Source organism: Protopterus annectens, chromosome 6.part1, assembly GCF_019279795.1.
Source record: "Protopterus annectens isolate FY-2018-M chromosome 6.part1, PAN1.0, whole genome shotgun sequence".
In the NCBI taxonomy this organism is placed as follows: Eukaryota; Metazoa; Chordata; order Ceratodontiformes; family Protopteridae; genus Protopterus; species Protopterus annectens.
In genome coordinates, this window is record NC_056738.1 from 283,361,922 (window position 1) to 283,377,804 (window position 15,883).

At 35.9% G+C, this 15,883-nt stretch overlaps 1 protein-coding gene across 2 annotated transcripts in view; it reads right to left on the minus strand.

Annotated features, from left to right (window-relative positions):
* Positions 1-15,883, minus strand: part of ERBB4 (erb-b2 receptor tyrosine kinase 4) — a 4,056,904-nt gene that overhangs the window by 2,753,489 nt on the left and 1,287,532 nt on the right. The window lies entirely within an intron of this gene.

Consider the following 15,883-nt stretch of genomic DNA (forward strand, 5'->3'; position numbering starts at 1 on the left):
GGAACAGACTCCCACTTCACATCAAACAGAACACATCATTAGCCCTCTTCAAACACAATCTGGATGATTGGATGCATGATCATAAATTCACCCCAGGGGTTCCAGCTGTGACCCTCTTGGACAGGGGCAATATGAGCTGATCGTGGAAATAAGGGTTAGAACTTGGCTAGGCTTGTAAGGTCCCTATGACTATTAGCCTAGTAACGTCTTATGACCCTGTGATTCTATGATAGTATATTTCGAGTGCAGACAGGGATCTCTTTTCTTACAGCCTTACTTCAATGAGATTTATATGTAGTGTAGCCATTCTTTTCAAGTATAAGTCTTGACATTGACTTCAGAATAGCCAATAGTCATGTTGAAATTCCAAAATATATGCTATGAATACAGTAGTGTCCACCTGGTAGGACGTTGTACTCATCAAGTGTGTCATAGCTTTACATTCTTCTCTAACAATATCTGCGCTAATCTTTAATTATTACATCTCTACATATCTGAGCTTTTTTGTGTGTATGTTTGTTTTGTTTTTTTGTTTGCTTTTTTTTTTTTTTTTTGCCTAGGTTAGCACTTGAGCTGCAGTCCACTCCACCAGAACAATATTAATTTCGTTGGAAAAAACTGAACATTTTTGCTAACAGTTCACCTAGCATATCCACTTGTTTTCTCACATTTGTTGTATCAGCCCATATAGAGCTAATATATTAGCAATAAATAGATCCATTGCATTCTTTTTAACCTTATTTGCAGTGGCTACCCCAATTTATCCCGGATTACTGCATACCTTCCTATCTGGAGCTCATAGCTTACTTTTCTGTTTTCTATGAATAATAAGAGGAAAAAACTCCTTCAGCATATCTGACAGGCATCTTTCATATTTTTTATTTATTCTTAGTTTTATTTAAGAGTTCGTGCTGGAATTCATAAATATTTGTGCACAGTGGAAAAGGGATTGTACTAGTACTGTCAAAAGCAACCATCAACAAAACCTCCTCTGCATGACTGGAATGTTTGTATTGGCAACAGACTTCTCTAGTGTGCAGGCAAACCTGTTATCACACACAAACCTGTATCAATCCATTGCAGTCATGCTCCAAGCTCCAGGCAATAAGAGCTAGTATAGTACTAGATTTCATCATTGCTATATTAAGATAATAACCCATGGTTTATTATTATGCTAATGAGGTGAATTATTTTAATGAATCACTCCTTGGCATGGCTGTGGATCACAGAATAGAAATGACAGATATTAGAGTAAGATAAAATAACCTGATTAAATTCCTGCCATTATTATACCTCTCAGCCTCTTACTGTAAGAAATCCTGGCAAGGACAAAAATAATGGGGGACAAAGGCCCAAAAATGGGGGCAGGTTTTAAATATTTCTTTTATAAACTTAGAAAGGTCACAGAAGAACAGGTTTTGCATTAGCATACATTTTCTAAAGGATATGAGGTCTAAAACACAAATGTCTGTCATTATTTAGTGACTTCAATCCTCAATGATTTGCCAGTAAAACAAATTTCATGAGGAATGGGTCTATATTAGAACAGTGAAGTTTCAAAACTTCGAATGTTCTAATATCGACCCCTATTCAGCGAAAGCTGAAAACATCGAACATACAGAACAGTGAATTTTTTCCTAGGGAAAAAAATTGCTGCTCCAAAACACATACATACAACACAAGCACACCAAACAAATAGCAATCCACATACATACAGCTAAAATCTTACACCTAACCCTACACTAAACTATACACACACCACTAACTATCCACTTACCTTAACCCAAACCCTAACCCTAAGGTCCGTCACTATCGCTAACTCACCTCACCCGCGCCCTAACCCTAACTCACCTATTCCACCCTCACCCTCACGTCCACACAATCACACACTTAACTGACCCGCGCCCTAACCCTAACTCACCTAACTCGCCCTAACCCTCACATCCACACAATCACATACATACCTAACCCGCGCCTTAATCCTAACTCACCTAACCCACCCTAACCCTCATGTCCACACAATCGCACACATACCTAACCTGCACCCTAACCCTAACTAACCTAACCAGCACTCAATTGCACACTTACCTGAACCCAACCCATAACTTTCCACCACAGCACTGAAAATACCGAAGCAACAGAAATGGACAACCAAATTCTTTCCCTAGGAAAAAATTTGGTTTTCTGTTGCTTTGATGTTTTCAGATTCCGCTGAATAGGGGTCGATATTAGAACATTTGAAGCTTTGAAACTTCGATGTTCTAATATAGACCCAATAACAGATGAAAAATATGAGACAAAAATGTAGACATTCTGCAAAAGTTTGGATAGTTGAGAGGTGTGGTATGCTATGCAGCTTATGTATTCATAATTGCTCCAGTGCTATTATAGTTCTGGCAAGCATTGCAAGCAGTTAACATCCTCTGGTACCATGTTCCCTTGCACTTACACTCTTTGCTTCTTTCCATTTTATTTCTCCCACTTCTCATAAACAGAAGCTGACAGAATTTTTCTGGGTCCCCAGTAATGACCTTTCACATTTCCCTTCTTGTTTCCTAAGAAAGCCAGCCTTTTCCATTCTCATTGAAGCATTGTGACTTGTTCAGGGTGTCATGACATCATCTCACAGTGGCATTTGCACTCTGTAAACTGGGCTGAGCCTGCAAATGGTCACACTGTAAACAAAACTAACTAATTAAAAAATGAAATACTCCATTATGAACAGCTGAAATCAAAACTTGAAGAATTCTTTATTAATCAGCATCATGAGTACAATGCTCTACATACTCATTTTAATTTATAGATCAAGATCTGTAAATATAAAGGATTAGGGATGAGATGACAATGAAGCATAATGGTACAATTAACTGAATATTAACATACTTGATCAATAAAATCGCAGAACATTTGTACTATATTGGATGGCACAGTGGTGCACTGGTTTCATTGTCACCTCACAGCAAGAGGTTCTCCGGTTCAATTCTTGGCTGGGATGCCTTCTGTGCAGAGTCTGCATGTCCTCCCTTTGTCCATGTGTGTTTCCTCCAGGTACTCTGGTTTGTTCCCACGTTACAAAGACACATGTCTGGAGCATTTCTCCCCAGGCCTCCGCTGAAAATTGGCTTTGTTCCAAGTCGGACTTTCCCGGTAAACAAATGTTAAATAAATAAAATAAATAAATATTATAAAATGTTAAAGTGTCTCAGGACCAACCTCATGTTTATCAACATATATATTTATCAAATACATGTCACATTTATTTATGTATTTTTGCTTCAACTAACTGAAAATAGTTTGAGAGTATCTCAAAATTGTTGCAAAGCCTTCATCAGTTGAATAAAATTTACAGTTTATTTTGGAACATATTTGTCTTTCAGAAAAAAAAAAATGGAATGAATATAGATGCCTTTATAAAGTTTAAACTGCTGAATATTATTTCCAGATTTCCAAATATATGCATTTAGAGTAACAAAATGGGACTAATTCATCGTTGCTTAGCTACATCCTATTATATCTAGCTTGCTGAATTGCCATATTTTTGAATAAGTCATTGAACACATTTGTTTGTTTACGCTTTTTGGATTTTGTCTGCCTGAATATTCCTAAGTACAATGCCTGCGTAGCTCAGTTACTTTGATACTTTTTTAAATGATTGCCATTACAAATATATAGCTGAAATGTTTTTTTTTCAGCTGCAATCAACCAATTTATCATTGAATTTCACTGCCTATCTTTCCCTGCTTTTATTGCAAGGCTTCTGTGCAGTAAACAAACAATGAGAATGGTAAGTAAAAAGAACATTTCATATTACATCATAGTTAACAGTATAGATTAACTTCAAACAGAAATAAAAATAATCCTCCTTAAATGAAAAGGGATACACATTTTGGCCCACATACTATAAAAACACATCAATTTGTTTATTTTGGTTAGAAAGAAAAGTAAAATAAAAGAATTTCTAAATTTACTAATTAAAATAATGTTTGAACAAGTCATAACACAGAGACCAAAAACACATCTAGGATTTTTTTCTTTTCTTTTTTTAATTTGAAGCATACTATACCTGACTGCCACTAAACTATTCTAGTGAAGGTAAAATATTTCAAAAGATGACCCAACAGTCCAGTTCATCTGTAAATAAGAGGATACAAGCTCAAGGTATACATTCAGGATATGGTTTATGGTTGGCAGTAAAGCATTCTGATGTGTGTTCATAAAAAAAGTTTCCTGTTCTTACACAATATGTGCGTGCATAATGTGCAGTACAAAGGCACAGTGGGTCCAATGCATTTCTGCTCTACATAACGTTAGACTAATTAATTATGTCACATGGAAATATAGGGATATTTTTATCTCTGATTACATTTAAATAATAAGTTCAGTGACTGACCATATTCAAAAACTTCTACCTCTGGGCAAGTGACCTGTATATGTTTGCATTTCAGAATATTATTTTTGTCCAAGTGCAAACCACCAGAGCATGATTTCATGTGAGCTATTCTCCTTTCTTCAGGGTACAATATGGGTAAGATGTGCTGATTAATCCTTTCTGGAATAAATTGTAGATCTGTGTTCTTTATGGATTATACAAAAGGCCTTTTAGCATTATGCATTTGTGTTTAAAAACTGTCAAAATCGACACCCAGATTTGCATACATAATCCAGATGCTTTGATTCTCAAAAGCTAGCAACCTTATTTGTTTGACACAATATACTTTGCCAGTGGCATTTTTATAGCCTTTGCCTTAGTATTTCTGTTCTATGGCCCTCTGTCTGTTCTCTTAAAATAATTATGTATGGAATTTGTAAGAATTCTCCTGCATAATACTCATAATATTTAACTAAGATTGGGTCAGACCCTAGGGCATTCAAATCTTTCCTAGAGTTAATTAGAATGCATTTAAAATTAGGTCAAGAAATGCTTCTAAAAGTTTATGTTCTGTTAGAACTCAGTAGATTGAATACCAACCAAACATAATTATAGGCAGTATATAAAATGTATTATTGCTTTTCATTAAAAGATGCTTGCTTGTGAATAAAATAAACAGGTATCGACTGCAAAAGCTCGCTCCAAAGACTGGACATTAGATCAGATATGCTGGTGAACTAGCCTTGGTTTCACAAGAGCTTAAAATTCCTGGTTCAATATCAACTTCCTATCAAAAAGCAGTATTATTACATTATTTATTTACTTTTATTTTACAACTGAAAAAAAAAAAACAAATGAGAAGATGCTATTTTCATTGGAGAGCTATGGACTTCAGCTAAAGCTAATATGATTATGTGGCAACAACTCACAGAAATTAGAATGTAGGAGATAAACATGAGAAAAATACAATAACAAAAGAATCCTGCTGCCAGTCAGGCTAACCTTGATAGCCAATATGAACTTGGCCTACTAATAAAAACATTTGATGACAATTTCACAAAAGTAAACACTTTTATTTAATTATTTGTTTTATTTAACATGTTTAACTGGGTAGGTGAATTGACTGTGGGACTTCTTTCAATCAAGACCTTAATCGACATACAAGGACAATTATACTATATATGAACTTACAGAATCAGCTACAGTATAGGTTGGCAGCCACACATGCTATTTTCCAAGAACAATTTTAAAAATTCAATCTTTTTTTTTTTTTTACAGCAAGACATCTAGGCATCTCGAAGTATGACTGACAGGGTAGTTCCAGATAGCGTGCAATACAATACTTGCATAGAGTATGAGCTGTGTATAAAAAGAACGTATACTCCTTTATCCACTGCTTGAAGTTATTCTGTGACTTCATTCTGTAGAGGAATTACATTGTCATATATAACAGTAGTCATGGAGATGAAATATATTTGGTCATTGCAACTGAGACATTCATTTATAATTGTCATGTAAGCGTTTTTTGAGAAGGTATATGGATCAGAAGTACTTAATGGCTTTATGATATCAAGTGAAATATTATCCCAGCTATTAGCAGCTATCTTAAAAAACTCTTTTAGTGGTAGCAAGGTTAAAGGTAGGTCTATGCAGAAGACAGCTCTCTGAAATCTGAATTTGGTATAAGGAAGCAATTAACTTTAGCTTCTTGGCTAGAATGGGAAAGTAACTAGAGCATAGAGGTTGGAAGTCTAAAATATACCACAACAACATAACCAGTCAAGTCACATGACATCAATTCGCTTTCTGCAAGGTTAGACATTGACGTTCTATGTTATCCGAGAGATAGATCTAATGTAGAAGTTGGTTTTCAGCTGCTTGAAGTTTGTGAGGGGAGAATAAAGTGACAGCTGGCAGCATATACTCTAGGTTTGGGATTTGGATATTTGTTTTTCCAGCTTCCAATGTTAGGTGGGAGCACAGATATGAATATTTAAATTTGTCAAACATTATTTTCAGTATTCAGTGTGAAAGACTGATGTGGTTTAGTAGAAGCCCTAAGTATCTTTGTAATTTGACAAAGGGAAGGAGTTTATTGAGTGGTCTTTCCTTTTCTGATTAGATGTATTGATTAATCACTGAGGTGTGCCAAACAGCAATTTACTTCAGAAGAGTCATTGATAAGATTGTGTTTCTAAGATGGCAAGTCCTGCATTGTTTAAAGATATTCTGAATATTTTTTTAGATATTGGACAGATTTATGCAACTTAATATATGTTATATCATCTCTATAAAGTATGAAGTTAATGTTTGGTGCTTGATGGATCTGAAAACACTCTTTAGATCAATAAAAACTGCACAAGAGTTATGACTTTTTCCATACTATAGTAGATGTGGTCAGCTAAAAAGTATATATGGCAATTATGGTACTAAACTTCAAAAAAAAAGCTGTGTTACTTATGATTTAGGATTGTGTATTCATTGATAGATTTAGGTACTTTTTTGAAGATAGTTTCTTTGAGAATTTTGATGACAGGAAAGATGATGTCAAGTAGGAGGAAGTCACTGGGTGAGGATGGTAAAAAACTTGTTTGATAGGCCACATTATATTTAAATCTGTTGAGAAAGGGTCTTTTGTAAATGCAGAGGTTATAAATTTGGTTAATGGTTTTCCCAAGGTTGTTTTACATTTGGGGTACAGTACATAAAGGGTGGGGTCAAATTATGTATCTATGCATTCTAAAAGGCCATACAAGCTAATAGGCTAAAACAATTTAAGAATTTTCTAATACTGACTCTGCTGAATGTTCACACTATTCCTACAAATCCAGAGAGACATTATTTTCCTAGAATCTTGATACATTTTTTTTGATTGATTGATTCTCTCATAAATCACCTAAGACCTAATTTTGATTTAGCCATATAATAGCTCATTATCTGACAAAACAAAATCTGGTGGGTCATATCTGGAGACTTTACCTTTCAAATACATTCATGGACAAAATAAAATCCACATTTTCACTTTATATTTGACTGTCCCTGGATGATGTTTTTTGTCATTTCCAACATTTCTTTTCGACAATGATTTGAAACTATGTTTGTCTACTTTGAATAGCAGTTAGTCTATTCTTTAAATGAAAAGTAAGACTACATTTATTTCTGGATGCCCACTTTGCTCTGGCAAGATATCCATACCATCTTATTTGAGTATTTCATCCCTGTGACTTCTGTCTATTTCCATTACTGTAATCTTTTCTTTCATGCATAATTGAGGTATGAAGCAGTTATCTCCCAGCCCATCTCCAAGCAAATTCTTTTTCTTCTCCTGAATGTATAAATAACTCAGCATATCTCCTATATGTATCTGACTTCCTAGCTTTTAATTTACATTCAAGTCATATTTATTTATAGGTTTTAAATATACAGCTATCAACAAGGTTAATCTTGGCCAAAGAGGTGGGCCATTAGATTTATACCTGGAATACAAGGAATTAAAATGGTAATGGAAATGCGATGTGGCTGCACCCCCAGGGCTCAATGACACATTTCTCTTAGTTGTATACTAAAATTAAAAGCCAAATTAATTTTATGGTATTATGGTGAAAGATTTGGATCTAGGCTGCTTGGGCAGAGTGATATTTAACTCATCATAATTCAATTTACTACTTTTTTTGGTTACAAGATACAAATTAAAAAAGTGTCTTATTTTATGTGGATGGGCATAAATTGGTAGCATACACATACATATATATATATATATATATATATATATATATATATATATATATATATATACATCATGTGTGTTATTTGTTTTATTTCTTTCTGCATTCCATGGTAGTATTTAGCAGTGTTTTAAGGGTTAACTAGGCGATAATTATTAGAATCATGTATGTATCGATGTATTCATTCTGAAGAAATCATATTTCTTACTGACGAAAGCGCTTAACTAAAGTGGTTATTGGACTTGGCACCCGTTCATTTTTTTGTTTTTAATGATGAAATTGTGTAAGATACCTCAGTCTAACACCAATAAAAAAATATTTGTTATTGCAAAAAATTACCACTATTTACATTATTTTTTATTACCTACTAAATCCAGAGCAAAGCTGTGGAGGAGCAAGAACCTATTCTAGCATTAACAAAGTGCTAGGCATAAAAGCTCAAGCAAACCCATTGTGTAACACACACACACACACACACACACACACACACACACACACACACACACACACACCTGCAGGCAATAACCTGTCCCAGCATTTAGAGTGTGTAAGGCACAGAAACACATCATGAAATTCAGGCCAATCCATTGTACACACACACACACACCTGCAGGCAATAACCTGTCCCAGCATTTAGAGTGTGTAAGGCACAGAAACACATCATGAAAGTCAGGCCAATCCATTGTAATACACCTGCACGCTACATATGTACACACACACACACACACACACACACACACACACACACACACACACACACGCACACAAAACTACACTCTGACAGACAGACACACACACGCACACACACACACACACACACACACACACACACACACACACACACACACACACACACACACACACACACACAGACACACACATACAGACAGACACACACACCCAACACATGCCTTCAAGCAATTCTGAGAAATTACAACTGACCTAAGGTAAACAAGTTGTGGGAGGAAACAGAATAACCCCCCGAAATTTCACACAGACTCAGAGAAGCTGCATCAGCTCGACACGGAAGGCACACTATCTGAGAACCAAAACTGAGAGGCAAATGATGTATGATGGAAGTGCTGTTATGCCATTGTGTATGTAATAAATATCTTTCTCCGTATCAAAGTATTGGCAAGTAGAATGGAATACTATAAAAGAAGCTTCTATTCCAGTGTATGGAATTAATATTTCTTATTCTTCTTTGTATTCAATACTAAGCAATTTCTGACTCAGTGGTGAAATGTAATATAAAAAAAGTAATTTGCACATGGAATACTTTAAAATCTCTAAAATCTCTTTTTATACCCACTGCATAGTTTACTCAACATACTTTCTTTGTTTTGAGCTTCTGTGTCCATATTTCTTACAGTTTTGCTTCAACTGCTTTGTGTAATATCCTTGTACACTTTGCAATAGATCAGCACTGATTATTCCCATTAATAAGTTATTTCATGGTGTTGACCTTTCACATGCCATCTTTTTTGATTCAAAATAATATTGTCCATTTTAGACATTTTTATAAAATGTTATTAGTGTTATTGATAGTATTACTAAGCTATGTATTTATTTACATAGGTATGAATGTATTTATTTTATTTTATCTGTCCCACTGAAGGACATGCTATTTTATCATGTTTGCAACCACACCTTGTACACAGTTTATCAGCAATTTGTTGTTCTTGTCTCTTACAACTTTCACAGCTCACTATGTTTTTTCTCATTTTCTTGATGTTTACTTTCACTTACAACTGTATATACTTCTAACTTTAACAGTAGTTGTTTCTTTCAAGATAGCAGTCATGTCACTACAGTTGCTTGTCTTTTCGGCTTTTCCCGGTTTCATTTCACTACAGTGCAAACACCAATTATTTAAACCACACTCTGTTTCTAACTTGACCAGTGTGTGACAAACATACTCTCAACTTACACTAATGAATCATGACGTTCACTATGTTCATATTTTTGGCAAGGTTCTCAAATTTAGTAACATAAGCATTACTAGTTTTCTTTGGACCATATACCCTTATAAAGCAGATATGTGACAGGTTTACCTTGAGTCACATCAAATAGTTATGAAACTTCTGTCTTAACACTGCTAATTCTCTCTCTCTCTCTCTCTCTCTCTCTCTCTCTCTGTCTCAGTCTCTTTTTTTTTTGCATGCAGCTTAACTTTTTACACCAGGTAACATTTGTGGTCATTGTAAAACATGTTGGAGAATAGGATAAAACTGCAACTGATAACGTTTCTGCTTTATTATCCAGGCCATAAAATATCAGACAAGAAACCACTCCATATATCATGCACATTAACACTATGACTGGTATAAATGTACCAGCCCTTTATGGAGATATAACCTATGCTACACAAAATATACCATTAGTTTCTCTGCGTGGCACACTAAGCACTTTTTGACAGATGCCAATTTCTGTTTATGAATTCCATGTCCGTCTCTGTTATAAATGAGACAAAGTTTATACCAGCCTTCTGCATTGCAGAGTGTGACTCTCAGTTATGTTCTACTTGTTTCCCTTAAAGCAGTTTCCATGTAAGTATTCAAACTAAAAAAAAAGTATGTCAAGACATAGGCTGTTCCAGTTTTGAAGAAAGACTATTTCAGAAAACACCTTCTAAAAAAAAAAAATCATAGATGTAACCAGCACCCTGGCAGAGTGGACCTTTACCATGTCTGAAATAGTTTTGTTGTAGTGAGTATAGCAAAGGATAATAGCCTTAGACAACCACTGGGAAATAAGTTTGACACAGGTTGTCCCTTCTTACTTACAAGAAATGAATAATCGATTCAAAGATCTGAAAGATTTAGTTCTGTCAAGACAGCACAAAGTATCCTAGACATCCAAATTATGGAGCATCATTTCTCCCACATTTTTAGGTTCGTGAAATAAAGTGTGGTTATAGATAGTTGACTTAAACTTAGATACCACTTTAGTTACAAAAGAAGGATTAGTTCTCATAGAAACTCTGTCCCTGTGGAAAATGACGTAGGTGTTTCTCACCATACGAGCTTCCAACTCAGATACCCTTCTTGCAGAAGTTAAAGCAATCAGTAAAACTGTTCTCCATGTTAACAATCTAAAGTCAGCCAGGTTATTTTGTTCAAATGGAGCAAGTGTTAGCTTCTCTAACACAAAACTAAGATCAGGAGCCACAGGTTTTTTTGTATGCCTCTTATGTATAACCCCTGTCAAAAACATTTTAATATGACAATGAATTGAAAGAGGAGGATCTATGGGCAGACATGCTGAGATGGCTGATACATTATCCTTGATGGAGGAATAAGAATGATTATAGGATAGTAAATCACACAAATGTTGTAAAGCAAGAGAACAATTATACCCAAACTGATGGTGCTTATGCTGTTGGCACCAACTAGAAAATATTTCCATTAGCTAATATATGATTTTCTAGTAGCAGGCTTTCTTACCCCCATTAGTACCTGCTGAAGATTCTCAGTAAATAGGTGCCTAAAGAGAATTATGACCCTATCATTCAGGTAGTCAGTTGAATTTGATTGGGGTTGGGGTGTATAAAACATCCCTGTTCTTTTGTGAGTAGATCTAGTCTATGAGGACGCTTGTGGTAATTGCCCCTGGCCATTTCAAAAAAAAAAAGAAAGGGAGAGACACTATAACCTGGGCCAGAAGGGAGTCAACACAATGATATTGGGGATTCCTTCTGAATCTTCAGAAGTACCTTGGATATCATTGGAAAGGGTGGAACGTTATACAGGGGCATTCCTATCCATGAAAAAAAAAGTATCTTCCATGCCTTCTTGCAAGTCCTGGAGCAGAATTATGTCAGCTTACTGTTCAGAGAGGATGTAAAGCAGCTACTTCAGGAACCTCCCACTAATGGATCAAATCGTGGAAGACCCCCCTGATTTAGTTTCCATTTGTCAGTGTTTGACCTTGTCCTCCTGAGCATGTCTGCCTCACAATTTTGCTCTGATGGAAGGCAGAAGGCCTATAGAGTGCTATTGCTCTGTGAAGCTGTAGCCAAGCAACCATCAGTCTGCAGAGGGGGTATATCCTGGTTCCCCCTTGCTTGTTGATGTCATGTGACTATGGTATTGTCTGTAACAATTTGAAGAGGTCTCAGGGACAAAAAATGATTTAGAGATTTGAGTGCTTTGATCAAGGCAACAATCTCTTTTACATTTACTTGCTTGCATCTATCCTTGGTGTCCCACACCCATTGCAATTTTATCCCTCCTAACACTGCTTATCAAGCAAAGTCCAAGGCATCTGTAGTGACAGACTGCTTTGGAACAGGGAGAGAGAAGGGGGACCTGGATTTAAGGATATTTGCTGGCTCTACCAAATGATTTCCCTCCTGACAAACCCCAGCACAGGGATTTGAAAGGACAAAGGATGTTGGTACTGGGACCAAGGAGACTTCAGATACCATTTTATCTTTCTCATGTAGAGTCTTGTCAAGGGTATCATGAGAATCCTAGATGTCATAAGACTCAAAATCTTGAGGTATTCTCTTGCAGTAACTGAAATATGAGTAGAAAACCTTAGAAATAGATATAGCTATAGATCTTTTTTTCTGTGGAAGAAAAGCTCTTTGAACTGAGGTGTCTGACACCCCAGGAATGGAATCCTGTATGGAGAAGTCAGAAAAGAATTTTGAATGTTCTCTTCGAATCCCAGCTTCTGTAAGTGATCTCTCACCAAAGTGATAGATTCCTGGCACTTTTAAAAAGACTCCACAAAGATAAAAAAAGTCATATAAATATGGAAAAATGCAAATACTCTGTAGTCTCCCATGAGCTAGAATTAGAGGTAGACACTTTGTGAACACTCTTGGTGCAGTGGATAGTATAATGGGTAAGGCAACAAACCGATAATGTGATCCAGGTACACAGAATGATAAGAAATGCTTGAAATCTGGATGAATAGGGATATGATGATAAATATCTTTTAAATGTAGAGTTACTTGGAAAGTTGAATGAGGAAGAAGAGGTGGCAGGTCATGAAGTGACAGCATTTTGAAGTTTGCCACTATCACAAACGGGTTTAGGAAAGAAAGTTCTTGAACTGGGATCCAAGCATTTTCTTTTTTTTACACTAAAAATATCTTTGAATAAAAACCTTTTCTCACCTGGGAAGGAGGAACTGTTTCTATAATTCCCTGGGACAGTATGTGATGAAGGACAGCTTGAAATAAGAATCGCCCCCTGGAAACAAGGAATTTCTTCCCACTGACCTCTGTAACACTGATGAATGACTTTCAGAATCCATTTGTCTGAAACTGTTGTCAAAACAAAAAAATGGAGATTCAGAGTTCCTGTAAGGGAAAAGGGATTGCCAGGGTGGGGGCAAGTTACCTTAAGTAGTCATTCTGACTTGTTGGACAGTCCTCAGTTTTGGGAAGTTCTTGAATTCTTTTTGGAACCTACTTGCCATTTCTTCTTAAATGTCTCTTTATCTGCATTTTGTTGAGACTGCTTATCTTGTTTTCTGCCATAAATTGGATGAAGCATTAGAGAATCCCTTAGAAATTTTGGAACAGGAGAGTTGAAAAATCTTACAGATTTCATGTAACAATTTACCCCTCTTGTAGAATATTGCAAGCACGAGCTAGCTTCAATGACATTTTGAGATGGGAGAGTGAGTGTGTATGAGTGTAATAGCTAGTTGTTTATAGGTTTGTCTAAGTTAAAGTTATTAAACCTCAATTCTGATGTGTTTCTACATAATAAAGCTGCTTGAACAGAACCCACAGAAGTTTGTCTGTTTTATCCTGACCAGATGAGCGACATGCTGTCAAAACCGGGATTCCAGAGACTGCTATCCAGAATCATGGGGTGTAGAGTTAAAAGTGAAGGCAAACTAAGAGAACCAGGCACAAAAAAAGGGCCAGAAATGAATTAAAGGTAAGGAAAACTTGCACAAATTATTTATTTATTAAAAAAGATAAAACAGAGCATTGCAGGGCACAGAACATGTTATTAAGAAAGTGAGAGGCAAAGAAAGTTTATTAATTAAACAAAATGTTTAAAATTAAGATATTTGATAAAATAATTATCAGAAAAGCAAGTTGCATGCATCAATATATTCATTTTGCAAAACCTAGCTGAGTCATGTTGTACAGGCTGAATCAAACTTATTTTCCTTACAGAGATGAGATGTTGATGGAAGATGACATTATTTTCAAAGATCCTAAAATAGTTGTTCCTGTTTCCTTGCAACGTGAATATATCCATATTTTCCATTGTGGTCACCCAGGTTCCAAATCTACCCAAAGAGGGGCAAGAGGACCAGTATTTTGGCCTTCTCCAGCAAAAGACACTGATAAAGTACTTTTTCTTCTTGTTCAGTATGCAATAGCACCAAACCACATTTGTAAAAAGAACCACTTCAGCTAAGTCATGTTCCTGAACAACCTTGGTCAACAGTAGCCACAGATATATTCGAGTGAAACAATCAGCATTACTTAGTGTTGGTAGACTATTATTTGAGCTGATCTGAGATTGATTTACTACCTAACCTAACGTCTACTGCTGTTATCACCAAGTTGAAATGTTATTTCTCAGTCGATGGTAGTCCACACAGTTATTTCTGACAATGGTACATAATTTACCAGTCAGCCATTTCAGAAATTTGCAAGAGAATGGGACTTTGTACATGTTACTGGTAGTCCAGAATACCCACAGTTAAATGGACTAGCTGAACGTGCAGTACAGAGTGCAAAGCAATTAGTAGAGAAGTCAAAGCGTGATAATAGCAATATCTTTTTGAATTTATTCAATCTCAGAAACATACCCCATGATGATATACTTGGCTCACCTACTCAGAGACTTCTATTTAGGCAAACCAGAACAATATTGCCTATCAGTTTAAGTTTGTTGAGGCCTAAAGCAAAGGACAACAGAACAGTCAGAGCCCAACAATTCTGAAAGTGTTCTTTGCAGAAGTCCAGCTATAACAAAATGTGCAGATTTCTTCATCCATTGAAAGAAGGAGAGACAGTGAGGATACAAACAGCAAAAGGTTTTGACTGGATTGGTCAAGTAGCAGGTATATTTGCCAAGCCGAGATCGTACTTCATATAATCAGAGTGTGTGGAGTACAGGAGAAATTGCAGACATCTTCTTCCTGTATCAGATTCTAAATTGCAGCATTGTTCCTGTGATACAGACTAGGTCTCAGAGCAATCCAGATGATGTTCCTGTTGCAGAATGTGTCTTAACTTCTATTTCCATTCCCGATGATGCTCCTGATGGCCCCAAAGTTGAACATTCAGCAGAGACAGTCTTGGTTGCTAGACCTAATTCTAATTTCTATGTCACATGATTTAGTCATATTTCCAGACCTAGTGTGAAATATACAGCAACCTGGACATAATTGTCTATATGTATTTAGTTCTGTATAATTGCATGGCAAAAATTATTTGTATCAATTGCATGTCAATTAATGTCATCAATAGTGCATGACTCATTTCTCAAAAAGGGAGGATGTAGAATAGTGTGTGTGTTGTACTTTTAAGAAGCATTTCAAGGACATTTAAATAGCAAGCACGTGCTAACTTCAGTGCCATTTTGAGAGTGCAGCCAGAGAGTGCAATAGTTGTTTATACGTTTGTCAAAGTTAAATTTATTAAGCCTCAATTATGATTTCTTTGTACATAATAAAGCTGCTTGAACAGAACCCACAGAAGTTTGTTTGTTTTATCCTGACCAGACAAGTGACACCTCTCACTTCACTTTTTGATTTTTGATCAGCTCTGCAGCAGAGGGGCCAAAAACAAAATCTCTATCTA